The 12,597-nt window shown below is 51.0% G+C and overlaps 1 protein-coding gene across 4 annotated transcripts in view; it reads right to left on the bottom strand.

The window, feature by feature from the left end:
• ENOX1 (ecto-NOX disulfide-thiol exchanger 1) overlaps positions 1–2,805 on the bottom strand; it is a 1,853,609-nt gene extending 1,850,804 nt beyond the window's left edge. For all 4 annotated transcript variants that reach the window (XM_069639318.1, XM_069639317.1, XM_069639316.1 and 1 more), the window contains exon 1: positions 2,705–2,805. The gene's annotated coding sequence lies outside the window, so the exon portion shown is untranslated. The remainder of the gene's footprint in view (positions 1–2,704) is intronic.
• Positions 2,806–12,597: the final 9,792 nt, after the last annotated feature.

Below are 12,597 nucleotides of genomic sequence, written 5' to 3'. Positions count from 1 at the left end.
AAATGATACGGTGCATTACAGACAAATTACAAGTATAGCTAACGGCTGGAACTCGGAGTCAGTAGGTTTCCAGATAGGTTGCCGGTTAAGCACTACTCGTGAAGAGTCAGACCAGGTGGGACAGTGGGGCATTCAGCCGATGCTTTTGCTGCGGAGTTGCTGGTGCAGTAATGGCCAGGAACATGTTTAAAGGCAGCATGCGCTAGCAGCGTGCACCGAGGACACGGCTAGTCATTTAAGAGCAGAAATATTATATGCATAGCAATACCTTGGAAGAAAACCACATTACATGATACACTCGCCTTTTAGCGTAAGCTATACACTCATAGAAATATGTTGAGCAATATGGCTTTAGATGTATTCTCTCCATCCTGCATGCAAATTCATAATAGCATCATGCACAACGTGTAAAGGCTCATTATAAATACCCAATAAATAAAATGAATGTCAGCCTAACAAATCCCCCCTTGGATTTTAAAGCCATCGACATTCTTTCATAAAGCATGCAACATCATGCACCCTTCTCACTTCTGATCACTCCCTCCCATTCCCATTTCTAAAGGGACAACATTCCCAAATAGTCGCCCCCTCCCTCCCACCCGTGCCTAATGGCTCACATTCTAATGCTCTGTCCACACAGAGCAACGTGGAGAGCCCTTCTGCTGCCCGGAGCTCCTTGGGGCATTGTCCTGGCAGCTGTACACCTCCCCTGTTCTGGAAGGGTAAGGTGTCCTGCTGCCAGGACAATGAGCGTGCTGAGCAGAAATTGCTCGGCACACATTGTCCTGCCAGCGGGACACCTTTCCCGTTGAGGTGCAGAACAAGCGAGGGTGTCCCACGCCAAATGTCCCGGGTCTGGCTCTTAAAAGAGCCTGGGGCGTGGCGGGGGCAGTTTGCTGCCCCCCGTACTCCCTTTAAGGTCACAATATCTAGAATGGCCCATAAGCGCAACCCCTCTCTAGCCAACTGAGAGTAAAAAGATCTTTTTTGAATAAAATGAAGCACTGACGTGACTCCTCCTTATCCAAAGATTTTCTGAATATCAACATAGTCCCGTGTGGCGGCAAAGGCAGCTTTCACTCCATAGACCCGAATCTGTGCCGGGAGATAAAAAAAAACCTCGCAGGTGCTTATGCAATAAAAGTGCCCCTCAGTTGCCTGGGAGAAACGAAGAGAGATTTTCTAAATCTGCGCTTTCCAGGAGCCGCTGGAGGGAACGGGAATCGCCACAGTCTGACAGCAGACGCGGCTGCACACTCCTAACAGCAGAACGCGTGCACGTGTGTATCCCACCCGCTGCTCTGCGGTCGTTTCTAGATCGTTTCCCTTCCGGCGGCAGCGGTCTGCGTGTTGCCCCCCGCCCTCCCCTCGCCTGGCCTTAGCCATGACGGGAAAATGTAAAGCATTTAATGCAGATGATGGACTCACGCCTGCCACACATCATACACCTGCTAGGCGGCTGGTGTGAGTTGTTGCTACCTCTGCCCTCTACCTGTGCAGCTATTCACTATTTGCAAGGCGGGGGCGTAGAGCTGGGCTTGGGCATAACCAGCAGGGAGGGAGGCTCAGGCTAATATCAGCGTGATCTTAAACTGGCATTTCTTGCCATCAGCAGGATAATAGCAAAGAGGAAAAAGCAGCCTTTTGGCAAGCTGAGCTGCCAAGCGGGGCAAGTTGGGTTTGTCGTCCAAGCCGTCCTGGCACCCAACTGGCCCCCATCCAAAACGCTTCATCCAGCAGAGGTTGTGCTTTGTGGGGATTAGACCAGAGAAGGAAAAGTGGGGTGTGGGTCGAGGATGGGTATGTAGAAGAAACCTCTTTGTGAAGAGAAGTTATCGCATCGTGAAGTACTGCCTCTTCCGCTGAGCCCCTTTGAGACCCTGCCCCTTGTGACACACACGGTCTAAATTAAGCCAAGGTCGCCAGCAAACACCCACATGCTCAAAGTGACAAGCCCAGAAGCCAGACACGACTCCACCTTGTCTCCTGGGGCTATTACACATCAGGCCATACATGCGCCAATTTGGGTGGGTGCTCCTGTTGGTGAACCCCCAACTGTACTGGGAAAGGAGGTAGGTAGGTCGCCCGGAATCGCCGTTTCGCACACTGCAGTCCCACCTCCTAGATTTTTGATGCATGCAGCTGACAGTTGTGAGCACCTCAGCTAACCCAAGTTATCGACTTGTTGAAGACATCCTGGGATGACTTTGGAATATTGGCGTATTATGTGTGCAGATCGACAGACAACCCCCTGTCGAAGGAGGCACAAAATCCTCCTCTACTTGTGCCAACTTGGCCCAACATGCCAGTACAGCTGTATCAGCTGCTTGTGTTTTGGCATTGCCCACAAGTCCCATGTGTAGTAGCTGCAAAGCGTCTGCGAGCATTCCAGAGCCTGAACTGTACCGCAAATGAGCCTCGCAGCAGTTACTGTGTCTACGATACCACAGGCTGCCCTGTGTAATTTCAAAATCAGATGTTTAGAAAGTCACGTCCTTACAATTTTTAATTTCAACGTGTAATAAGTACAATACAACGAATGGCAGCTTTGGCTGGAGCCTCTTACTTAAACGTGCATCCCCAAAGGTTGGAAAAGGGCTCCTCTTAACAATATAACAACAAAAGGAGCGAGCGATCTAAGTTAATGGATGCTAAAAGAAATGCATATAAAATGCAATACAAAAGCTGGATCGCATGCACTCACCTGATGCTGCCCCGAAACTGAAAAGGAGCGTTTCGTAAAGGGATGGCTGATGTTGCTTTCATTATCAATTGAAACACACTTTTAAAGTCCGTATAAGACCCGATAGCATGGTGTTTGTTTAAAAGTTTGCCGACATTTTCTGAAATGCCTTTAAAGAGGCATGACGTATTTCATGTATTCCTAATATGAGAATTGTGGAGGAAGGAGGACTGCATGCCGTGCACTGGCAGGTATTTATTTTTTATTGTATATTTATAAGGCGCTTTTAAATCTCGGAAGTGTTTCGAGGCGGCATGTATATTTAGGTGCAGGTGGGTATGTTTTTCTATTTTGATTTTGGTTGCAGCAACAGCGGATCTTTTTGTATCTTCTTGGCTGGTAAGTATTATTCCCATGCCCCTCCACCCCCAAACAGCAGTGATTTATGGCTGTGCCGGACACTATGAGGGAATTTCAGGGCAGATGTTTTTTTTTTTTAATTCGTCTGCCAGCAAGTCGGATTTCTTGTTTGTGTTGGCATTATTTCTGTAACTTTACTGCCTTTACGAGGGGAGGGGTTCTTATGTCAGCATTGCAGGGAGATGTGCCTAATTTTACCGCTCAGTGCTGCCAGGCAGTGCTTTGAGCTGTACCACAAGATGTCTTTTTGGCTTACTGCACAAAAACCCAGACTCATTTAAAAGTGGAAAAGGTCGCTTTAATGTGACAGGCCAAAGCTTACAATCAAACGCTTAACTGGCTCCATGGCCTAACAAACTAAAGAAATATTTTAACCACCAATTAAATAAATTAAACATTTTCATTTTCATTTCCCCCCAACAATTAAATAATTAAATAACCCAATTCCTCCCTAATGATCCCTTGGATCCTACCGTCTCCCTGCCCCTTTTCCAGGCGTCCCGCTTTCTCCCAGGGGCCATGCCCCTCCAGGCTCAATACCTGTTCCCCCGGGGTGACCTGCTTGTGCAAACAGCGCCACCCCATCCTTTCCCGTGTCATTCCCCCATTGTGCTTCCCTCCCCCCACATCAAAAGGGGCCATGCCCCCGGCGCCCCGACCCACTTCAACACCCTTCAAACTCCCCTCCACACCAAACTCCCCCTTCCTATGACCTGCAGCCAGCCTGACCTGCCACATCAGCAACATGTATTACACACACTTTCACAATGCCCTGACCTGTCACACAAAACTACCAAACCCTACTCTCCTAACAGACCCCACAACTCATAAACTCGCCATGTCATCTAAAAAAAAAAACCTGCATAATCCCATGAACAATGGACCCCCCCATATTACATAACCAGACACTACCCTAAACGAAAATGAAAGGGGTGGGAGGGCGGGACAATCATCAAGTCCTAACCGTCGCCTGCCTCCCGAACCTTCCCTGAGCCCTTAAATATCCCCCCAGGAGGCGCTCTGCCCCACGGCCACTCACTGGCCATGTGCAGCGCCAAAAACTCCCCGGGGGGAAACGCTTCGCGTTCCCCCCGGCTCCCCCCCTTTTGGCTTACTGCACAAAAACCCAGACTCATTTAAAAGTGGAAAAGGTCACTTTAATGTGACAGGCCAAAGCTTACAATCAAACGCTTAACTGGCTCCATGGCCTAACAAACTAAAGAAATATTTTAACCACCAATTAAATAAATTAAACATTTTCATTTTCCCCCAACAATTAAATAATTAAATAACCCAATTCCTCCCTAATGATCCCTTGGATCCTACCGTCTCCTTGCCCCTTTTCCAGGCGTCCCGCTTTCTCCCAGGGGCCATGCCCCTCCAGGCTCAATACCTGTTCCCCCGGGGTGACCTGCTTGTGCAAACAGCGCCACCCCATCCTTTCCCGTGTCATTCCCCCATTGTGCTTCCCTCCCCCCACATCAAAAGGGGCCATGCCCCCGGCACCAGAAAAACCCTCCCCCGAGGAGTTCTTTCTGCCCCACCCCCCCCCAAACTTTTCTACCTAAAACTTTTTACCCAGTCTCCCAGCCCAGAACCTAAGAAGAGCCACACCCGTATCCCTCACCAGATCAGTTTCCCCAGCGAAACTAATCCCCCCATCTGTAGGCCCATAGCTTTCCCTCACCCCAGCCAACATAGGAAAGAAACTAATCCCAGCCCCGCCCCCCAAACCCGGACATCTTACCACAACATCTTTATAGTTGCCCCCCAGTTGCCTGCCAACAACCCTTTTCTCGACTTCTTTCCCCGCCCACTTAACCCTAGAATGTCCCAAAAACCAGATTTTGACGTCTGACCGGACCTCCTAGCAGCATCTGAAAAATAAATTACAAAATCACTTACAGATCAACAACATCCTAATAAATGCAACACTCTTGCTACCTACTGAAAAAATTCTATAAAGACATTCCGTTTGCCCCGGTCCCTGACATACCCTTTGTATCTCCCTTATTCCCAGCGTCCCAACCTTTTCACCTACTCCTCTTAATAGCCCAGCCTGCTACTTTCAGATGCTGCACCCCTCCCGAATGACTGAGTTCCAACCTCCTAACCTTTCCCACACCACTAGTAACACCTCCTCAGTACCGTATCCTCTCTGGCCATCTCCTTAACCTTCTCCGGAAACACCTCAGGTCTTCTCCTACCGTCCCCCAATATTTCGCCCCTTTCCCTAACCTTTATACAATACACCTAAACCCACTTAGACCCCCTCTTTCCTCTAAACTATTACCCCCCTGCTCACCCTTTGCCCCCCCACCTTCCATCACCTTATTAGTATTGGCCCTGCGTTGCCCCCCCCTGCACCGCGGGCCCACGTGCACCCCCGTCCATGCAGGCCCTTTGCTTTATTGCTCCTCCCGCCACTGCACCAGGGGCCAAACCTGCACCCCCGTCCATGCAGTCCCTTCCTTATCACTCATTTTCAAGATCCTCGTGTCCATTACCACCTGTTTCCACCTGCACCAGGGGCCCTAGTGCACCCCCGTCCATGCAGGCCCCTTTTCTTCCGTACTCCTCTCCACCGCTGCACCAGGGGCCAAACCTGTGCCCCCGTCCATGCAGTCCATTCCACATAAATTCCTCTTCCAGCACCTTGCTTCGTTGCTCCACTTCTTTCCCCCAGCTGCACCAGGGGCCCTAGTGCACCCCCGTCCATGCAGACCCAGCTCATCACTTCCCCTAGCTGCACAAGAGGTGCTCCCGCACCTCCGTCCATGCAGCCTGAAGCTTACTCACCTTGTCGTGCGGCAAGCGTGAGAGCTTCGCCACCGTCGTCCATGCCCTCTAAACGACGGCCACCGCCCCTTAACAATTTCCACAGTTACATCCCCCTGCGGCGGCCCTCCCCTACCTACGCTTCTTCCTCCTCGCCCTTCTCCTACCCCCTTTAAGTCACCCCCAAAAACCTTTCATCAAACCTTGTGCCCCCCCTCCTTTTACGATAAACTGAGCCCGAACTACCAGCACACCCCAATTTACCTGGCATGCGGTCCTTCCCCCCCACCTCCTTGCCCCGCTCCTCGCCCTGCCCCACTGTCCCCTGCCTGAAAACAATCTGTAACTGGATGCCGACCCGCACACTTGCTGCACTCGTGTTTAAATTTGCACATCCACCTCGTGCAGCCTTCTTTATTGAACGCCCAACATGCTGTCGAGGGCTGGCCTCCGCCTCCTCCCCCTGCCCCTTCATGGGCGGGGCGACCAAGAAAGGGCCGGTAAGGCACAAGCAGCCCACTTGCTGTGTGCAATGTCGGGGCAGGCCTTGTTGGAGCCATCCATTGCAGCCACAGATCCATGTCTATCTCCCCCCAGACCGCCTGACTGTCCTCCGCTATTCTCGCTCTGAATTCCTCATCATAGCGTACCCAGGCAAAACCCCCAAAACTCGTGAAAGCCTTCCTAATTACGTCCATATATTTAAGCAGGGCCACGCAACGCTCCGGGAATTTTTCACAGTACACACTGGCATAAATGCTAAACGCCGACGTCCAATTTTCAATAGTCACCGGGACCCTTGGGCGTGAAGCCAGTTCCCTCTCTTCCTCCTTAGACCCCTCCTTTGCTCTCACTTCCCTATGGAGCAATTTAAAGACCTCCACAAATTCCCCCGCCTGAATCTTCTCCCTGGTCGCTGCCATCAAGTGCGCCCCCAATGGTTTTGTTATCCCCATGTATGGCAATTTTTTCTCCTTTCTTTTCACTTCACACTCCTTATCTTTTCCGGCTTGCACTTCGAGCACCAATGGCTCCACCACCTTGTCCGTTTGGACCTCCACTGAGCAAATGCTCTTCTCAACCCCCGCGGCTCCAATGGCCTGCACCACCAATTCCTTCCTTACACTTTGCAGTCCGGACCCTTCATTCCCTGTCCCCCTTCTTGCGACCCCTCTCTGCCATGCAGATGACCATTCCCTTTCCCGCTCACCTCTTTCCACACCTGCCGCCTGTGGTCTGGCGTCCACACCGATGCTCCTCTTCTCCTTTCTTAGGGGGCTCCTACTGCGGGGACAAAACATGTCAGCACACTCACCCAGCCAATCGTTTCCCTGACCCCTTCCTCCCCGTCCACCCTGCACTTCCCCTTCCATATCCCACCTCAAGCTTCTTCTCTCCTCCCCCCTTTCCCTTTCCGCCCCATAATCTTCCACTTCCCATTGCCCCACATATTCCTCCCAACCAACTTCATCACCCCTTAAATACCATTGTGGATGCAAGCTCATGCCCGAGATGATTTGATGATCTTCTTGCGAGCCCGGGGCGTCCGCCCCGCCACTCCTTTGACGTCTTCTCGGCGGGGTTGTGGGAATCCCTGCCTGGTCCTCTTCTCTCGGGCGAGGTGTTCCGACCTCCACCCTGTAATCCTCATTGCTAGGGGCTGTGCCGCGCCCTCTAGGCTCTCCTTGCGTTGACCGAGGAGGGGCCGTACTTAAACCCTCAACCTCCACCTGAACAGCGGGGGCTGCGCAGCGCCCTCCGCCCGCACTCCTCCTACCCGGGGGGGCCGTTCCGCGCCCCACCCTACCCTCATCAATTGAAGGGGACCTCTCCCTCCTTCTCCCCCCTGCACTCTTCTGCAGGTATTTACCCCCTCTTCCTCTCTGCCCTGACACCCCCTTTTGTGCCCCATCCCTGCCCACCCTGTCGTTCCCTTGAACCCCTCCCTCTTGAGCATTCCCCTCTTCCCTCGGGCTATTATTCCCTTCCTCCCTCCCTGGCTGCCCACCCGACATCCCTGCTCCCCCGTCCGCCCTTCTGTCTATCTCCCTCCTCATTTTCCTGCCCCTGGATTCCCAAACCTACCCCCTCCCCGCCGTAGGGGTGCAAGCCAACACTGCCGCAAGCGCCCCATCAGCTGCCGCTCTACGCTGCGGTCTACCGCCCCTTATCTCCCCCTCACCCGTGACCTCCCCCACCGCCCCTTCCAACTGGGCCTTCGATGCCCTGCTGATGATTTCCAGGGCCTCCCTAAGAGCCCTATCATCAACCAGCCCCTTCTTGCTAACCTCTTGGCCCACCATCGTGCACTACTCCTCAGAGAGCGCACTAACTTCACCCTGACGCTCACTAGCTCAATATGCCCCCGAGCCGTTACCTACCCGTGGAAAATTACTACTATCTGAGGGAAAAAACCAGCAGAAAATGCCCGATAACCCTAATAACACGAAGGGGTTAAATAACCTCAAAATAGAAATTTCTCTTCTTTTTTTTTTTTTTTAAAACAATTTTTTTTTTATATATATTTGCCCCCCCACCTAAAAAATACCCCTCTCCCAAAGAAACCCCCCCCTCTCCTACCTCTCCTTCTTCCCCTGCTAAATGCACACCACCCAGGAGCCCCCTGCTACTGCTGCTGATAATCACCTAATCCCTTAAACTTATACCCTTTTTTTTTTTAAAACAAAAACCCTCCAAAGCAGGTAACAGCCCACTATAGCACCGCCCGCCCTGCCCCCGGTGGCCCACCAGCTGCACCGCACTACTGGCAGCCCAGCAAAAACAGCACGGCCCCTTTAAGGCGCCTGCCCTGCCCCCTCTGGCAGGAGGCTGTCACCGCGCCGTATATTCCCCACAAGACAGGGCCGCCTGGGCTCTGCTAAACCCGGCGCCGTGGGGAGAGAGAAATGGAGAGTGTCCGCGACTCCCCAGCAGAAACACCTGCTGTGCAGCCCTACGCCAAGCCTGCACTCCTCCCCCACCCGCGCGACGGAGGAAGAAGCCCTAAATGGGAATGCCGAGCCGAAAATCCCCTCTCCCTCAACGCTACCCCGTTCCCCCGAAGACCGAAGGCTGCGCCACTGGAAACAAACCCGCCCCCACGATCCCGCCACCCCACCGTGCACGGACTCCCACGGTAGCTCAGGTAAGGAGGGGGGGTAGCTTATTTACGCTACTCCCCACTGGGCGAAATTCGCCAAAACCAAGTTTTTTTTTTTTTTTTTTTAAACTTCTAAATAACTCCTAACTGCCTGCGCCACCCCCAAAATACTAACTAACCCTCCTCACCTACACTATTCCGCACCAAAGGCCAAGCTAGCTTCAGGGAAGGCTCGGGAGCGGGCGACAGGACTCATACAATCATCAAGTCCTAACTGTCGCCTGCCTCCCGAACCTTCCCTGAGCCCTTAAATACCCCCCCAGGAGGCGCTCTGCCCCACGGCCACTCGGTGGCCATGTGCAGTGCCAAAAACTCCCCGGGGGGAAACGCTTCGCGTTCCCCCCGGGACCCTCCTTCTTGATTCGCCCGCCCCCCATTTGCTATGCTAGTATACATTTTGACTGCATACTATGACAGTATACAGTGAAAATGCATAGTCTTGCCAGCATCAACAATGAGTACTTCGCCTTAAAAATAGCCATACTGTAGGCAAAGGTCTTTAATCTGTGAGCCACACCCCTCCCCTTGCAACCCCCTCCCCCCCAGGGGTTGGGGTGCGTGATTCGGGACGGCAAGGAAAGAGAAACAATACTTTTGGTTTGCCTCACTTAACTGTGCATGGCGAGCCACTGGCCCCCCCATGCACATGCTCAGTCAGTGTAACGTGATGGGGTGTGGCCACAAAAAGGGAAATAAACGCAGCCTGGACGTATGCTTTCCTGCCTTTGGATCGGCGGTCCAGGCTGCGTTGTTGCTTCCTGCAGGTGCCGCCAGCGTCTTCTTGCCCTGTAAGGGATGCTGCTTCTCTGCTCACCCCCCACACCCGGGTTGGAGGGGGTGCTGAGAAGGGAGCTTTTCAGGCCTTTCCCGGTCCTCTGCTCCCCTCTCCACCTGTGGACCCATCAAGGCGGACGCGTGGGGAGAGGTGGTAAGCAGGGTGGCCGGATCACTGCAATGCTGGTCCCCCTGCACCCCTCTCTGCCCCCACCTTGGGGGACATGGGGGAGAGGAGGCGAGTAGGGATGGAAGCACGCATTGTGTGGTATCCTGAGTGCTCTGATGGTTTTGCTGAGAGCTCTCCCTGGAATTTGTGAGGTAATGTGGAATGCAAGCGGTCTGGTAGTTCTGGGTTTGACCGTTGGGAAGGGACTTGATGATGGGAGCTGGGACATGGAAGTATGTTGAAGCCTGCTCTCTTGTTCAACTTCTACCTTTGACCTGTAACAAAGGGTATAGGATGAATTGACTGAATTTAAAAGTCCGACCCCACCAAAATACCTAAAACAAACACCACGAAATGTTCAGACTGCCAAAAGTCTGAACTTTTCGTGGTGTGAGTTTAGTTGTTTTCGATGGGGTCGGACTTGGGGCTAGGGGATTGTCCCCCACCAAATGAAAAAAAAAAACCTGGGAGCTGCGGGGGTGTACCCTGCAATACCCCGCTCACTATACTTTACAGTATATACCCCGCTCACTATAATTTACAGTATAGTGAGCAGGGTGTTGTAGGGGACACCCCTGCAGCACACCCGAGGAAAAAAACAAAAAAAAATAGGGGCTGCTGGGGTTTCCCCTGGAACACCCCACTCATTATAGTGAGCGGGGTGTTGCGGGGACACCTGCGCAGCTGCGGGGGACCCCTGTGCAGCATCCGAAAAAAGCTGCGCAGCTTCTGAAAAAAAAAGAGAAAGAAAAAAGAAAAGGACCCTGCAGCGCCGGTTCCCGATCACTGAAGTGAAAGGGAACTGGCGCTGCAGGGACACTGCGCGTCTTCGAAGTTAAGTAGGGTGGGGGTGTGTTGTGGGGGTGCTGTGGCTGTGGGTAGGGGTGTGGGTGTGTAGGGGTTTTAAATGTGTGTCCGCATTGGGAAATGTACAAACCTTTTGTGGTTCGTACATTTCACATGCAAACTTTTCCATTGCTGACTTTTCCGAGATGGAAAAATCACGTAGAACCTAACAAGGTACATTCATTTTGTACTTACATTGTCCCTGCCTGGTATTGTGATGAACATTGCAGTGGGTTTTCGTAGTAAAAAGATATTTTAATGCATTTGATCTTAATGAGAAGGTGTGAAGGTTTGAAATTGAAATTATGTTTTATCATTAACGGCTATTTGAAAATGTTGCACAGTGTATCTGACATTTTGAAATTGGAGTGAACTGGTGAATAATGGTATGATTGTGTTTGCAGCAGTGCCGGTTATCTTTGAGGGCGTGTTGATGATGGCGTTTGTATGTTGCATCGGTGCCGTAAGTAAGAGTGAATGATGTGTCATGCTGCTCTTACCAAGTTTGCGTGTATGTGTACACTGAAAGCAGTAGTTATGTGCACCATATAGTAGAAATGTTGTAATGCCAATTACATGTGCTAGTTGGTTGGGGCATATACTGTAGGCCATCCATTTAGATGAAATGTTGTAAATGTACACTGATGGCAGGTTGGTGCACCATTTAATAGAAATGTTTAAAAAGTGGTTTTCTTGACAAATGTGCATTATGTGTATACTGTATGCTATGTAGAGAAATGGGATACAAGGTATAATATGTAGAGAATTGTCATCCGTGTTTGCAACCGTGGGGCCTGATCACCACCACTGTTGCACGTATGTGGACATGTTTTCATCTTATGTACATGTGTGGGAGTGTTTAGTGATGTGAGTGTGGTGCAGAGGAGTGTTGCTTGGTGTAACGTGGATGTTTGGTATTTTCTGTTGTGATGTACGGTGGGCATTGTTCGTGGAGAGCTTATGCCTTTTGGGTTGTTGAGGTGGAGTATAGGTGCAGAGTTTTCTGGTAGTGGTTGTAGTAGTGCACTAGCAGTGCACTGGTTTTGGTAGGTGTAGTGGTGGAGTTGTGTATGTGTAGCATCATTAGTAGTTGGTGTAGTAGCGCACCAGTAGTTTTGGTGTATTATTGTCATTTTTGGAGGGAATTGTTATGTCTTTCATGTGTAGGCATAGTAACGACACCAGTAATGGGTAGGTGTCTTGTAGGATGTTCTTACATGAGGTATGCGTAGGTGTATTGTAGTTGCTGTGGGAGACTCCGACCCAGTTGGGTGTTTGGAGTTAGGGAGGATGTTCTCATACATGCTAACATTCTGTGACCAAAAAGCTGTAGGAATCTTAAAGTTTCAAAAATAGTAATTGGCATAATGATGACACCACAGGAAATGATGTCACATCAATTTAACCCAATTAAAAAATGACAGGGCATGATATCACAGGAAATTATGTAATGTGAACGTTGACCTTATGATGTCACAAGAACTGACCTCAAATAGCATATGGCCTTGAAGAGATCACAGGAAAGTTCAACATAATGGTTGGGTACTGCCCTTGCGTAGAGTGGGAAACAGGGGCATCTGTGAGGTGCATACATTACAAGGGAGACAAAGAAATAGAGGTGGGGGTTAATAGCTGCTGATTTATTATGAGACGGGAAGCCAGCGGGAAGCTGAAACAGGAAATACCCACTCAAAAGCTATAAATCCTTCTATGTTAGCAAGTGCCTGCTGTGAAGGAACCAGTGTGATAACACTTCTGTATATCCCA

The sequence above is a fragment of the Ambystoma mexicanum genome, chromosome 7q (genome assembly GCF_040938575.1).
Source record: "Ambystoma mexicanum isolate Mex_15411 chromosome 7q, UKY_AmexF1_1, whole genome shotgun sequence".
Classification (NCBI taxonomy): Eukaryota; Metazoa; Chordata; class Amphibia; order Caudata; family Ambystomatidae; genus Ambystoma; species Ambystoma mexicanum.
Note: the sequence above shows the minus strand (reverse complement) of the source record. Positions and strands in the feature narration are given on the sequence as shown.